We start from the raw sequence: 12,559 nt of genomic DNA, 5'->3' as shown, positions 1-12,559 counted from the left end.
ACAAGTCTACTGAAGATCATTTAAATACAGCTGTATTGTACACAGTTGTGTATATAATGTCACCTTTCTAATAGCAGAGGAGCTCCAGTGTTCCCATCTTCGTATTGGATTAGAATTTTCATATCCATCTCTACACTGATAGCTTTTCACCTCACTGCACCATTACCATCGAAGCACTCTCTCCTTTTTGCTGAGCCATCGCCCACAAGTGAAAATTAATAAAAAAAACAACCGCAGAGTAAAGGAAGGCAACAGCAAAATTCTGATGACTAATGCATGCTGAGAACACAAGCAGCGTTCGGGATCCAAGCAGCCTCAACAAGACTGCCATGAGCCTCAGCGGTTGGTCATACCACACTGCACCATGACGACCAAGATGGTTGCTGGGTCTCATGACCATCTGACAATTCCAGATGTATTTGCATAGTTTATAAAGTGATGCGCCTAAGACTGCTGTAAGTCAGACAGTTTTCTCCAGTGTGTGCCTGTATAACTATCCAAGGGTAGAGGTGCGCAACAGAGTATATTGTGGCAACACGATCAAACTATTTTGTATTTAAATAAAACATCACATTCTGTCTAAATGGTACCTTCCCATTGGGGGTGTGCGGTGGTGCAGTGGGTTGGCCCACAGTCCTGCTCTCCGGTGGGTCTGGGGTTCGAGTCCCGCTTGGGGTGCCTTGCGACGACTGGCATCCCGTCCTGGGTGTGTCCCCTCCCCCTCCAGCCTTACACCCTGAGTTGTCGGATTAGGCTCCGGTTCCCCGCGACCCCGTATGGGACAAGCGGTTCTGAAAGTGTGTGTGTGTGTGGTACCTTTCTGTTGTGTTTTTATTCTTTCACTGTATTCCTTTCTCTGATCTAGAAGTGAGCATGATAAAGGATTCTAATCATTATGAGGAACTCTGTAGCAAGTTACAAAGGTGTCAAAAGTATGTGCACAGCAGTGTGAAATGAGTCATTTTAAGACAAGGAGCTACCCATGTGATTACTGATTATCCAGTCTTAGCATCGCAGATGATGTTGGTCAAGCTGTATGCGTTCAGAGAAACTGAGAAACATAATAAAAACAGCAGATGCTGATAAAAAAAGGTCAAGCAGTTCTGGAGATCCTAGACAAAGAGCTGTGGTTCACCGAGGGACAGAACTGCACCTGTGAGCAGGGAACTTCTCGGGTTGTGCTATTCGACGTGCGAGCCTTGCGCGACAGCCTGCGGCTCTGATCTCCATCGAGGCCTTGATCAAACTGCACTCTCAGCTAGACTCCAGCATCAAGCGGTTCAGCAGGAGAGGGAGGGAAGACGACACCTTTCAGATAAGCCTGGAAAGCCAGACACTGACCTATACCATATACTGTACGTGTGTGTGTGTGTGTGTGTGCGTGTGCGTGTGTGTATTCATGCAAAATATGTTGCCTGTACACTGCAGCACGTTTGCTCTGTCTCTTCTTTTCTAAATTTTTAAACAAAAAAACAACTACAATACCTCTGGAAACAATACAAACACGAGTGCCTATAGCATTTCCAGAACCATATGAAAAAACACCAGGAGTACATACTGTATTACAACACAAACTCACAAAACAAAATAAGATTACACTTTCATATTTTTTACATTTTGAGACAGCTTGCAAATATGCTTTAATATATAATTTAAAGTGTTTAAAGGTAGGATCCTTCTCTCACCATTTTACTCATTTATTGTAGTACTGTATATAATAATGTATTTAATAAAGTGGCAATATAAAAGTTAAATCAATTACAAAATTAATTTTTTTTTATTATTTTCAGTCACATTAAAGTCTACCATGACATCCATTTTTTGAATGTTAAAATCAGTATTTCCCCCTTTTTTAATATAAGGTTGCAGTTCATTCCATAAGGTTTTACCAGGGGGCCTATCCCCAAAATAAGGGTTCAATAGTTTCAGGATTACTTTCAGGAGAAGCACAGTTATTGTCCACACACACACACACACACACACACACGTTGTCTGAAACCGCTTGTCCCGAGTGGTGTTGTGGCAAGCTGGAGCCTAAGCAGGAGACACAGGGTGCAAGACTGGAGGGGGAGGGGACACACCCAGGATGGGATGCCAGTCCATCACAAGACACCCCAAGCGGGACTCGAACCTCAGACCCGCCAAAGAGCAGGACCTGGCCAACCCCGCTGCGCCACCGTGCCCCCCGTTATTGTTCATATTCGTGTTAAATTGTTGCACATTGTTCTTTAGTGGGTGGTTTACTTTGTATTTGGGGGCGCGGGGGTGCAGCGGCGTGAAGAAATAACATAACAATAACAAAACAATAAGAGCAGAAACAGTGCTGCTCTCAGACATGGACAAAAGAACAGCAGACATTCCTCACAACACCAGCAAGGAAATCATAAATAAGATATATCAAAATAAAAGAGAACACACAAAGACCATAAAGCCACAATATTGTTAAGACTGCGCGAGCCCTGCGAAAGATACAATCTTGGGGATTCGGAGCAGGACTAGACCATGTGTCACGACAATTAGCAGGAAATGCTGAGAAATAAAGTCAGTTCCTGGGCTGACGGCTCTGCAGCTGAACATTCACATGAGCTGCGGGGGCTGAAAAAACCTAAAAATGAATCATACTTTAAAAAAAAAAAAATTCTTTATTTGAACCAATCGTTAATTACAGTAGTTTTAGGTGTCGGACAATTGTGCAATAAAAGGAATGAGTCAAAATTTAGCTCAGTAGCAGTTTATTCAGTTTGTAAAAAGAGATTAAGGAAAAGGTGCCAAATTTTTCGCAAGACGATAAGAGAACTTACAGCTTCCTTTAAGGATGTCTACCTTGGGTCTGTTGATACGACATTGTAAATGTGTTCACAAAGGGGTTCCGTACATGCCGACCGCGCAATAATTAATCAAACGTAGGCCGACTGAAAGAGCTGTGCGCATTATTATTAGTCTTAATTGAGCGAACATTTTGCCGCCAGGGTTTGAAGCAGCTCTTCCAGCTAGTTCGGATATTTGAAAAAGAAAAAAAAACACTGCGTGTTGGTACCCTGTACAAGGCTGAGAACGACTTGCTCAAAACGTGGTACGAAGTCACATGAAAAGAACTTTTGCATTCAGCAAAACAGTTCCTCCCCACAATCGAGTCATCCTTCCTGTGCGGGCCTACGGCTCCCACGCCCCTGTGCGCTTGGTGAGAAGGTGCACTAAAAAAACGGCAGGATGTGTTATTGCAATTAACATTTTTCGATTCTTAATTGCAAAACACGAGCATTAAAAGAAATTATACCCTTCCCAATGACACGGGAACAGCGATGCTGAAATGCACACAAACCGCTTTTTTTAAAAAGACGACGCTGATATTTTTCCGTAGGTGTTGATATACAGTAAGTGGATATTTTTCATTTCTGATTAAGTACCGTCAGCAAAAGAATGAGACAGATCTTGTGCAACGTTTCCTTCCCAAAACCAGCTTCTTAACAGACTGCCAGGTGGCAGACAGTGCAGATCAGCAACAAGGGGTTTGATGCAGAAACACTGATCCCAAACACATGCTCTGCATGTGGATTGTGTGTGTGTGCGTGTGTATGAACAGGTGTGTGTGTGTGCACACGTGCACCGGAGCAACCCCCCACATCCGTCTGCTACAGATACCCAACAGTCCTTGGCTGGGGGCCTGAGCTCTGTGTCTGTGGGGGGTCTCAGTGTCTCCCAGCGCTGGTGGATCCAGGGAACCGCAGCAAGCAGCTTCACGGACTCAGCTACAAAAGAGGTCCCTCACTCACAGCACATTGTGCTATTCACATGGGAGGACCCTAGACACCAGCGCAGGAATGGCCATGTGGCCGGAACATGTGCTTCCGGGCCTCTCTGTTTCCACGAAGGATAACAACATTTATCTCGATAAAGTTCTGGACAGTGAGTGTAAACAAGAGGACAGGACCATATGGTAAAACACTGTGTTCAAGAACCCAACTTCCTGGCTCTGAGTGTGGCAATATTTAGCCAGGAAGTGGCTTTCCAATGACAAATTTTGACTCAAGTGAGATTATGTGTGTGCGGGGTGTGGGGGGTGTGGTGGCGCAGCGGGTTTGGATGGCTTTCGAGTCCCACTTGGGGTGCCTTCCGGCGGACCGGCGTCCCGTCCTGGGTGTGTCCCCTCCCCCTCCAGCCTTGCGCCCCGTGTGGCCGGGTTAGGCTCCGGTTCGCCGTCACCCTCCTTGGGGCAAGCGGTTTCAGACAATGTGTGCGTAAGATTATGTGTGTAATGAAGTAACTGCTATTTACAGTGCCTCTCCAACTGTGCTACAGTACAGGATTTGGAGATTTTTACATGCCAGATATATGCATGTGTCATGCAGATTTTTGTTTTCAAATAGCTGATAGGACGTGAATTCCTTCCAGTTTATAACCCATTTACCTGGTGGTTTACAAAAGGCATCATGGACGTAGCGACGGAACAAATGAGCAAATATTTCCACATGTAACCACATGTGATGTGTCATGCCCACAACCTCGCCCCGGACACCTTCACCTGGCCATAATTAGAGCAGCACGGAATAAGAGAACCCACTCCAGCACTCCCCAGTTGCAGAATCTCATTGAGACCACCGTCCATCCTGCGCTCTCGATACAACTCATTGACCTTACCTCTCCCGCTTTTTACCTCGTCCTCCTTGATCCCTCACCCATCTCCTCATCCGTGCAACTGTCATCCATGGCTTCTGATCTTCGCTTCGCCTTATCGACCACGTTGTCGGATTCTCCTCCAGAACCCTGCTTGGCGACAGAAGATTCCGCCTCTCACAGATGGCCCCAGTGGAGATCGATCAACATCAGGCTGCAGTCTTGGCCCAGGGGGTGCTGTTTGGTTCCCATGAGCAGACGATAAGGCAGATCTCTGAGGCTAGGCAGGAGGTCCTACGAGTTGTCCAGTGGGAGAGGACTGCGGAATCGGACAAAGCTGCGCCCACTCCTGTGCCGCATCAGACGTCATCCTCAGCCACATCAGTCATCCCTGCAACAGACACCAGGCTGGCCATACCCCAGTGATATGATGGATCCCAGGAGACAGCTAGGGGTTTCTCCTGCAGTGTTAGTTAGTTTTTGCCAGCATGCCACATGTTTACAACATGGATGAAAGTAGGGTAACCTATTTAGTGTCTCTACTGACCAGACCCATGCTCAAATGGGAAATGGCCGTCTGGAAAAAGGCGTACGCCCACCACTTATGCGCGCTTCAAGGAGTTGCTCAAGGCGATCTTCAACCACCTGCTCTCCAGAAGAACAGTCAATGACCACCTGTTGAAGATTCAAGAGGGCAACCAGTCGGTGGTGGCATACTCTCTGGAATTTTGCACGCTGACTGCTGAAAGTGACTGGAACCCCGCACCCCTCCTGGTGAGCTTCTGCAAAGGCCTGAATCCTCAAATCCAAGTCGAGCTCGCCTACAGAGGGGAAGATTTGACCTTCAATCAGTTTGTCAAAAACATGATCAACAACCTGGCCTGGGAAGGAACGCAGCGTCCCTTGCAAGCCTTGTCAGTGTCCAGACCCTTTTTTGAGCTCCCGGAACTTGTGCAGATTGGACAGACAGTTGACTGGTGAAGAGAGGCAGTGCCAGCTTCAAGGAAGGCTGTGCCTGCACTGCGGCAGCCCAGAACACTCTCGTGCCACCTGTCCTGCTTGACCATCCCCTAGAGACCCTTGTCATGAACAAAAGGGGAGAAACCTTCTGACTGCCACACAGTTGTCGGTGCCCATCACTTTCCTGTGGGGGTGAATAAGATATCAGCACAGGCATTCGTGGACTCCAGGGCCGCTAGTAGTTTCATGGACGTTGCCTTCGCCAAGGCCCAGGGCATTCCCACCCGGGGCTGTGGCGTAACATTAAGGGTAAGTGCGCTCAATGAGCAACCGCTGGGATCTGGGGTGGTGGAGTCAAGAACAGAAAAGAAATTTAGAGTATCTATGGACGGCTTGTCGATTGACCCACACCTGCCCCCGACCATGAGTTTTGTTTGAACCCTTGTGCCTAGATAATTAAAGATCCCGTAGTTGGGTCCACACACCCCATGTTCTGCCCGCTTTATGTGACATGATGTCCAAAGGTAAGCTGGTCCAAGAGTCTGTGTCTCTGCGTGCTCATCCATTCCCTGCTGTATGGGTACAGCGAAGATACCCCGGTGATTGCCTGGGCATCTTGTCTGCCACCCTGCTGCAGAATGGAGATGTTAGTGATCTAAGCCCAGGGAGAGGAGCACTCACAGAGACCTGGGCCGCCCGCATTAGAGCGGTGCTCTCAGTGCACTTCACTGGGACGGTGTTATGCTTCAAACAAGTAAACACACGTGACAGGAAGAGGTACGAATTCTCCACCTCCCACAGTAATGTTTACAGCCACCCTTCAGGCCTCCCTTCCCCCCAGGCCCAGCCCACAAAACCTCCTCAAAGTGTGATGCAAACACCAGCTGTGGAGAGCATACAAAATGTGCAGCCAGTGTAACCTATTGTCTGCCAGGATTACCTGTGCCTTGTGTGTCGCAGTGTATAAGTATGGTCAATCTTCATACCCCAGCAAGTGCTCCTCTGCCTCTGGCCACTTGCTTGTCTCACTTGCGTTCCACTTGCGTCTGGTCCAAAAGCAAAAGGCCACCTTTTCTCTCTTGCCCCTTAGTTGTGGATTGCGCTCCCCCCTGTCCATCAGAACTGCTGAATCCCTTAGAGCATTTAAGAAGGGTTTCAAAATCCATCTCTTTTGGACCCATTTCTCTCCCAGCCTATTGACAGCTTCGTCCGACCCAATATGCTATATTTACCTATAACCTATACTTAACTCTTTATGGTTTCTATTGGCAGCTACTTGAGTTGTGTGTACCAGCAACACGGTGGTTTCAGACAAACAAGGAACACTTTGGCAATCATATACTCCTAGGCTGTGTGGTGACATACTTTTGTTCAGCGAGTCGTCAGCCAAATGTGTGAACGTAGATATAAAGGGTCTGAAACGGAATGACAGGTGTCAGTTCACGGCGATTGACAACAAGCGCGTCCTTACGCACAACTTGCAGGGAATGACTCACACCACAGCAGCAAAGTAAGCGTATCAGTAACAGAAATAATAATCATGTGACATATAAATAAAGTAGGAAATATAAATAAAAGCACATTTGCCTTTTCCATTTGTAACACCGATAGTAAAAATAGTGATAGATGTGGAAGGCTTTGAAGCTTATTGTTAGTGTGTGTAGGTGACACTGCTGTTACTCAACTTGGAACGCAAAAATTTCGGAGCGCCGTGTGTGAAGCCTGACGCTGCTGCTTCTGCAGGTCCTGGTGAACCACAAGCCCACGGTCTCTCCCACACGCTCCACACGCTCAGGATCAGAAGAACTTGCACCTCTCTGCCCCCAAAACAAGAGACATCATAGAGCCAAAGTTCTTACATTTAAATTTATTTATTTAGCTGGTGATTTTTCTCTGAAGTGACCTATGATCTTAACATACTTATAGTTACCCATTTATACAGCTGGGTAATTTCTACTGAAGTAAATTCAGATAAACACTTTGATCATGGGTACCACTGTAGAAGGTGGGATGTGAACCAGGAGCCCTCAACTGCAAGACTTGGACAGCTGGTTGTGTAGTGCTTAGCGCTCTTACCTTTGGACTGCAAGGGCACAGGTTGAAACCCCACTTCCAGCTGTTATACCTTTGAGAAAGGTACTTACGCTAAATTGCTCCAGTAAAATTATCCAGCTGTATAAATGGGTAAACAGTTGTAAATGCCTTCACATTGTCAGTCACTTTGGAGAGAAGTGTCAGCTGAATTAATAAAAATGAGATTGTAGCTTTAATTAGTATGTCACCTGCCGTCCCCAGGTCCTTCATGACATGTGAAAATGAACCTCAGGCAGAAGGAAACAGAAGCAGGTGTGATTCATGGGAGATGGGTTATGAGACAGAGCTATTGCCGGCTTGACTCACCCCTACCCTTCAGTAGATGTAAGCGGTGTTTCATCTTTGCTGCCCCGGCTGTGTTTGCCCCTCAGGTCAGCATACGTAATGAAGTGGAGGTGTTAAACCAACCAGAGGTTCAATCGCCAGGTATAATTTATGCAAATATTAAAGTCGAAGCTGTTTGACATGGGAGAGGCTGTGAACCCTCCCCCACCTGGTGTCATTTGTTGCCAGGAACATGGAGTGTGTTCTGTAGGAGGTGTGTTTTGGTGCTTGTTTGGTGGATCTTCTGCACTCCACAGCCTGGCCTCCACACCTTCAGCAGTCCTACTGGTTCTGCTGGTCTTATATCAACTGTACCACACGTCTCCACAAACACCATGATGGGATGTTTCACGAAATGTTCCCAGCGTCCAGTAACCCTGTGTGTCGGTGCGTGTGGATTTATTGCTGCGCTCCCAGTTTTGGTCCTGCGTGGACAAGCAAAGAGCTCCGATTTGTTCCAGCACAAACCCACGGAGAGGTCCCCTCGTCATTATTCCTGATGCACACGGTGGAAAAAAACATAGCGGTGTAGATTTTGCTTACCACCCACCTGTCGGCCCCAACCTAGCACTGACCTCCTACATTTTTAAAGACTCTCCGATATCATCTCTGGTAGAGGATCTGCAGTCCTGCTGTCTGTCCCCAAGCCCAGAGTCCCAGTGTGCTGCAGGATCTGAGTGTTTCCACAGGCTGGAGGACACAAACTCGGGTGCGAACGGATGACTCCTACCGCGAGCCCCACAGTCCCTCCCTGTGTCCACAGGTCCTATCTGTCCAGCTGGCGCCGCATGACCTGGGTCCGAGGGCCACCTGAAGTGTCTCGCAGATCACCTGACCACAGCTGTGCTGCTCAACAGCCTCTCGGCACTGTCAGCGTGTGGAGATTACAGGCGTTGCCAAGGATTCTGCGTAAAATATTAACGAAAGACATGGTGGAAAGCATGAACACGGACAAACAGCCCAGACAATTATGAAATTACAAAATTTATGTACTTTATGCATGTAAGATTGTGTGTAGAGGAAGCTTAGTACCACCATGTAACTAAGGAATAAACTGAGTTTACATTTGTTCTTTACTCAGTCACTGTGAAGTGCGGCGGACCTCACAGAGCGCCAGGCAGAGCTGGATTGGACAATAATGATTTTTGTGCCGTCTACAGTTTTATCTTGTGTTACTTTACAGATGTCAGTGGAAGGAGGGAAGAAAGCTGAAGTCTTTTTTATTGCCTAAAAAAAAAAGCTTTCAGACCGGACAGGTGTTTCCTGGTGGTTAGAAACTTAATTTCCCCCGAGCCTCAGAACTCTAAAACATTCTGAAAGCCGAAGGGCCAAAGCAACAAATCCATGTTATTTGTTAAAGGCACTAACGGCCCCTTTCAGTCCATCTCCAGCGATGCTCCTGCGGGGAGTCACTTAAAAGTGAGGACCAACCGAGTCCTCAAAACTGCAGCTGAAACATCATCTCGGGCCGATGACTCAGATGACCCGGGGGCTGAGGGGGGACGGCGGCGAAGGACGTGAAAGCCTCGCCGCTGAATCAGTCCTCCCGTGTTCAGCGTGACAGATGGGGGACGTCGGTTTGAGGGTGGGGGACATGTCGGTTCACACCTCTGACTCGGAGGTGGGTGACAACGAGCATTATGGAGCAGCGTGCGTGACTCTTAACACTTACTGCGGAGACAGGTGGTAATGTAGTCGTTAGAACTGCTGGATCCAAAGGTCGCAGGTTTGAATGCCGCTTCCAGCTGTGATACCCTTGAGCAAGGTGTTTACATTAAATAGTTTTTGTAAACATTATTAAAATATATGCGTATTCAAGCTGGGTGTCTTCATCAGTGTGTATAAAAACTGTGGCGTACAGCGCTGGTTGAAAGTTTTTGAACCCTTTGTGTCCCTTAGTTTTACCACAATTATTGTTGGTCGGTTTTTCTGATCTGACATGAGAGGAAATCATGTGTGCGGTAGAAACAGGGAAGTAGTGCAGGTACAAAAAAATAAGTGAAGCCCCCAAGTTAAAACAAGTAGTTAAGTGGAGTCGGTTGTGTAAATCATAGTCATTTATTCATTTCAGATGTTTATTTAAAGATTTAAGAGTTAGGTGTTTTAAATTAATATTTCATTCAATATGGGTTAGCTGGTAGCATAATAGAGGGATGCAGGGGCCTGGGGGTGTGGTGGTGCAGTGGGGCTGGGTCCTGCTCTCTGGTAGGGCTGAGGTTCGAGTCCTGCTTGGGGTTTCTTGCAACTAACTGTCATCCCACCCTGGGTGCATCTCCCCCCGGCCTTGCACTCGGTGTTGCTGGGTTTGGCTCCAGTTTGCTGCGACCCTGCTTGGGATGAGCAGCTTCAGGGTGGGGGTGTGTGTGGTAGCATAGTGCTTAGAGCTACTGCCTTTGGACCTGAAAGTCACAGGTTTGATTCCTACCTCTGGCTATAGTACCCTTGAGCAAGGTACTTACCCTAAATTGCTCCAGTAAAACTTACCCACCTGTATAAAGGGGTAAATAAGTGTAAGTGCCTTATGTTGTAAGTTTCTTTGGAGAAAAGCATCAGTTAAATGAGTAAATGTAATATAAGAATATGGTAATTACCATCCCTTATAGGGGCTCACATTCCAGGCAGCACTGTATATACAGTTAATAAAATATGTGACAGCTTCCAATGTAATAATGGGACACACAAACAAGGAGACCAGAAGCTGAATGGTATACACCGTACAAATGGAAGAAGACAAAGAGAAGGGCAATAAATAGGTTGTAATCATGATGACAACAGAAACAATAATGTGAGGAACAAGTAATAAAAAATAGACTAGACTACACAAAAGGAGTTACAAAGAAGAGTTAATGCTCCTGGAATGGAGAGGAGTTACTCAGAATTGTGAGCTCTTGTTATTTCTCCCTTCTGTCTTTTTTTTTCCCTACAGACCAGCTGTGGGAAATCCCAGCTTTGGCCTGGCATTGTGCCCTTAGTTTGCAAAATATCAGGAAGCTGCAGTTGTTATTCAGAATTCTTCAGGTCACCAGGTTAAGACGGTTCTCAAAGGCGGAATATTTCACCGGACCGTTATGTGACCGACGGTACGAAAGCGGTAAAAGAGTGCATGAGCATTTCATGGAAATCGTCAGTCCGTGAGCCCAGCCGTGTTGCTCCGCTAATATTGTTTTGGGAGTATGCACAGAATTCTGGGATGTACGCCATATGTTACGCTATATCTCATACTGAATGTCTTAGAGAAGAAGGTGCTGCACTGGTAACAGCAATGCTTCTTCTCCACGTTCTTGCCCTGGGAGTGTTTTGTTTTCTTTTCCTCAGTTGCCCACTTGCTTCCTTCAGTTTATTTCATTCGCAGCTTCCTTTAACCTTTTACACTGAGCTAATTATGCTGCGTGACTCAGTAACAGCTGTTTTGAAATCTTGTTAAACGGCAGCACAGTAGCACGGCGAGCGGCATTGTTGTCTCACATCACCCGGGTGGGCGTGGGTTTGATTCCCCGCTCAGTCTGTGTGGAGCTTGCATGTTCTTTCTGTGTCTGTGTAGGTTTCCACTGGGTGCTCTGGTTTTCTCCCACAGTTCAAAGGCATGCAGTTAAGGTGGATTGGTGACTCTAAGTCACCCATAACACATGGGGCAGAGAGACAGTGTGTTTCACTCATTATGGATTACGTGACTCATTGTAATTAGTGTATCTAGCAATGAAAGTTGCCTTGGGTCAATAAGGGGTTGACTGAAAACCACACACACACACACACCATCTGAAACCACTTGTCCCATGCAGAGTCACAGGGAGCCAGAGCCTAACCCAGCAACACAGAGCATAAGGCTGGAGGAGGAGGAGGGGACACACCCAGGAAGGGACACCAGTCTGTCGCAGGGCACGCCAAGCAGGACTCGAACCCCAGACCCACCAGAGCGCAGGACCCGGTCCAATCCACTGCACCAATGCACCACTACACCACCCTGGCTGAAAACTACTTTGGTTTAATTCAAATTAGTCTCTAGTTCACCCTCAACATGTGTGTCTAGAGTGCAGGAGGAAACCCACATGAACACTGGGAGAAGACAAAAACTCACACACGCTGATCTAGGTTCACACCTATGCCCAGCTGACCCAGACACTGAGAGGAAGTAACAGTAACTGCTGTGCCATTGTGTCACCCATACATAAGTAAACATAATGAAACAGAATAAAATAAAATGAAAGAAAATAAAATAAATAGTAAGAACGCGTGGACACGGCACTGGCTTTAGGGCGTCCAAATCCTGAGCTCTGAACGTGCTGACCTCATGGCGACAGCTGAGGTTTTTGCACTCTGTCACCTCGAAACCACCTCTAGCTGCATGTGAGAATGTGTGAAAAGAGCACTGTACGGAACAGACCACTTGGACCGCTTGCTATTCAGAGGACAGCTCAGCAGCTCCCAGGCAATGTGCCGAGACACGACGTCTCCCTGGGCCTGGTGTCTTCTAGGTACCAGGCTTCTCCCAGCATAGTGTCACTCGTTGGCAGGTTGAAGAGGGCTCCAATCTCCTTTGTCTACTTAACCAAAGAGGAGGAGGTCAGGA

Source organism: Scleropages formosus, chromosome 20, assembly GCF_900964775.1.
Source record: "Scleropages formosus chromosome 20, fSclFor1.1, whole genome shotgun sequence".
Taxonomy (NCBI): domain Eukaryota; kingdom Metazoa; phylum Chordata; class Actinopteri; order Osteoglossiformes; family Osteoglossidae; genus Scleropages; species Scleropages formosus.
Note: the sequence above shows the minus strand (reverse complement) of the source record.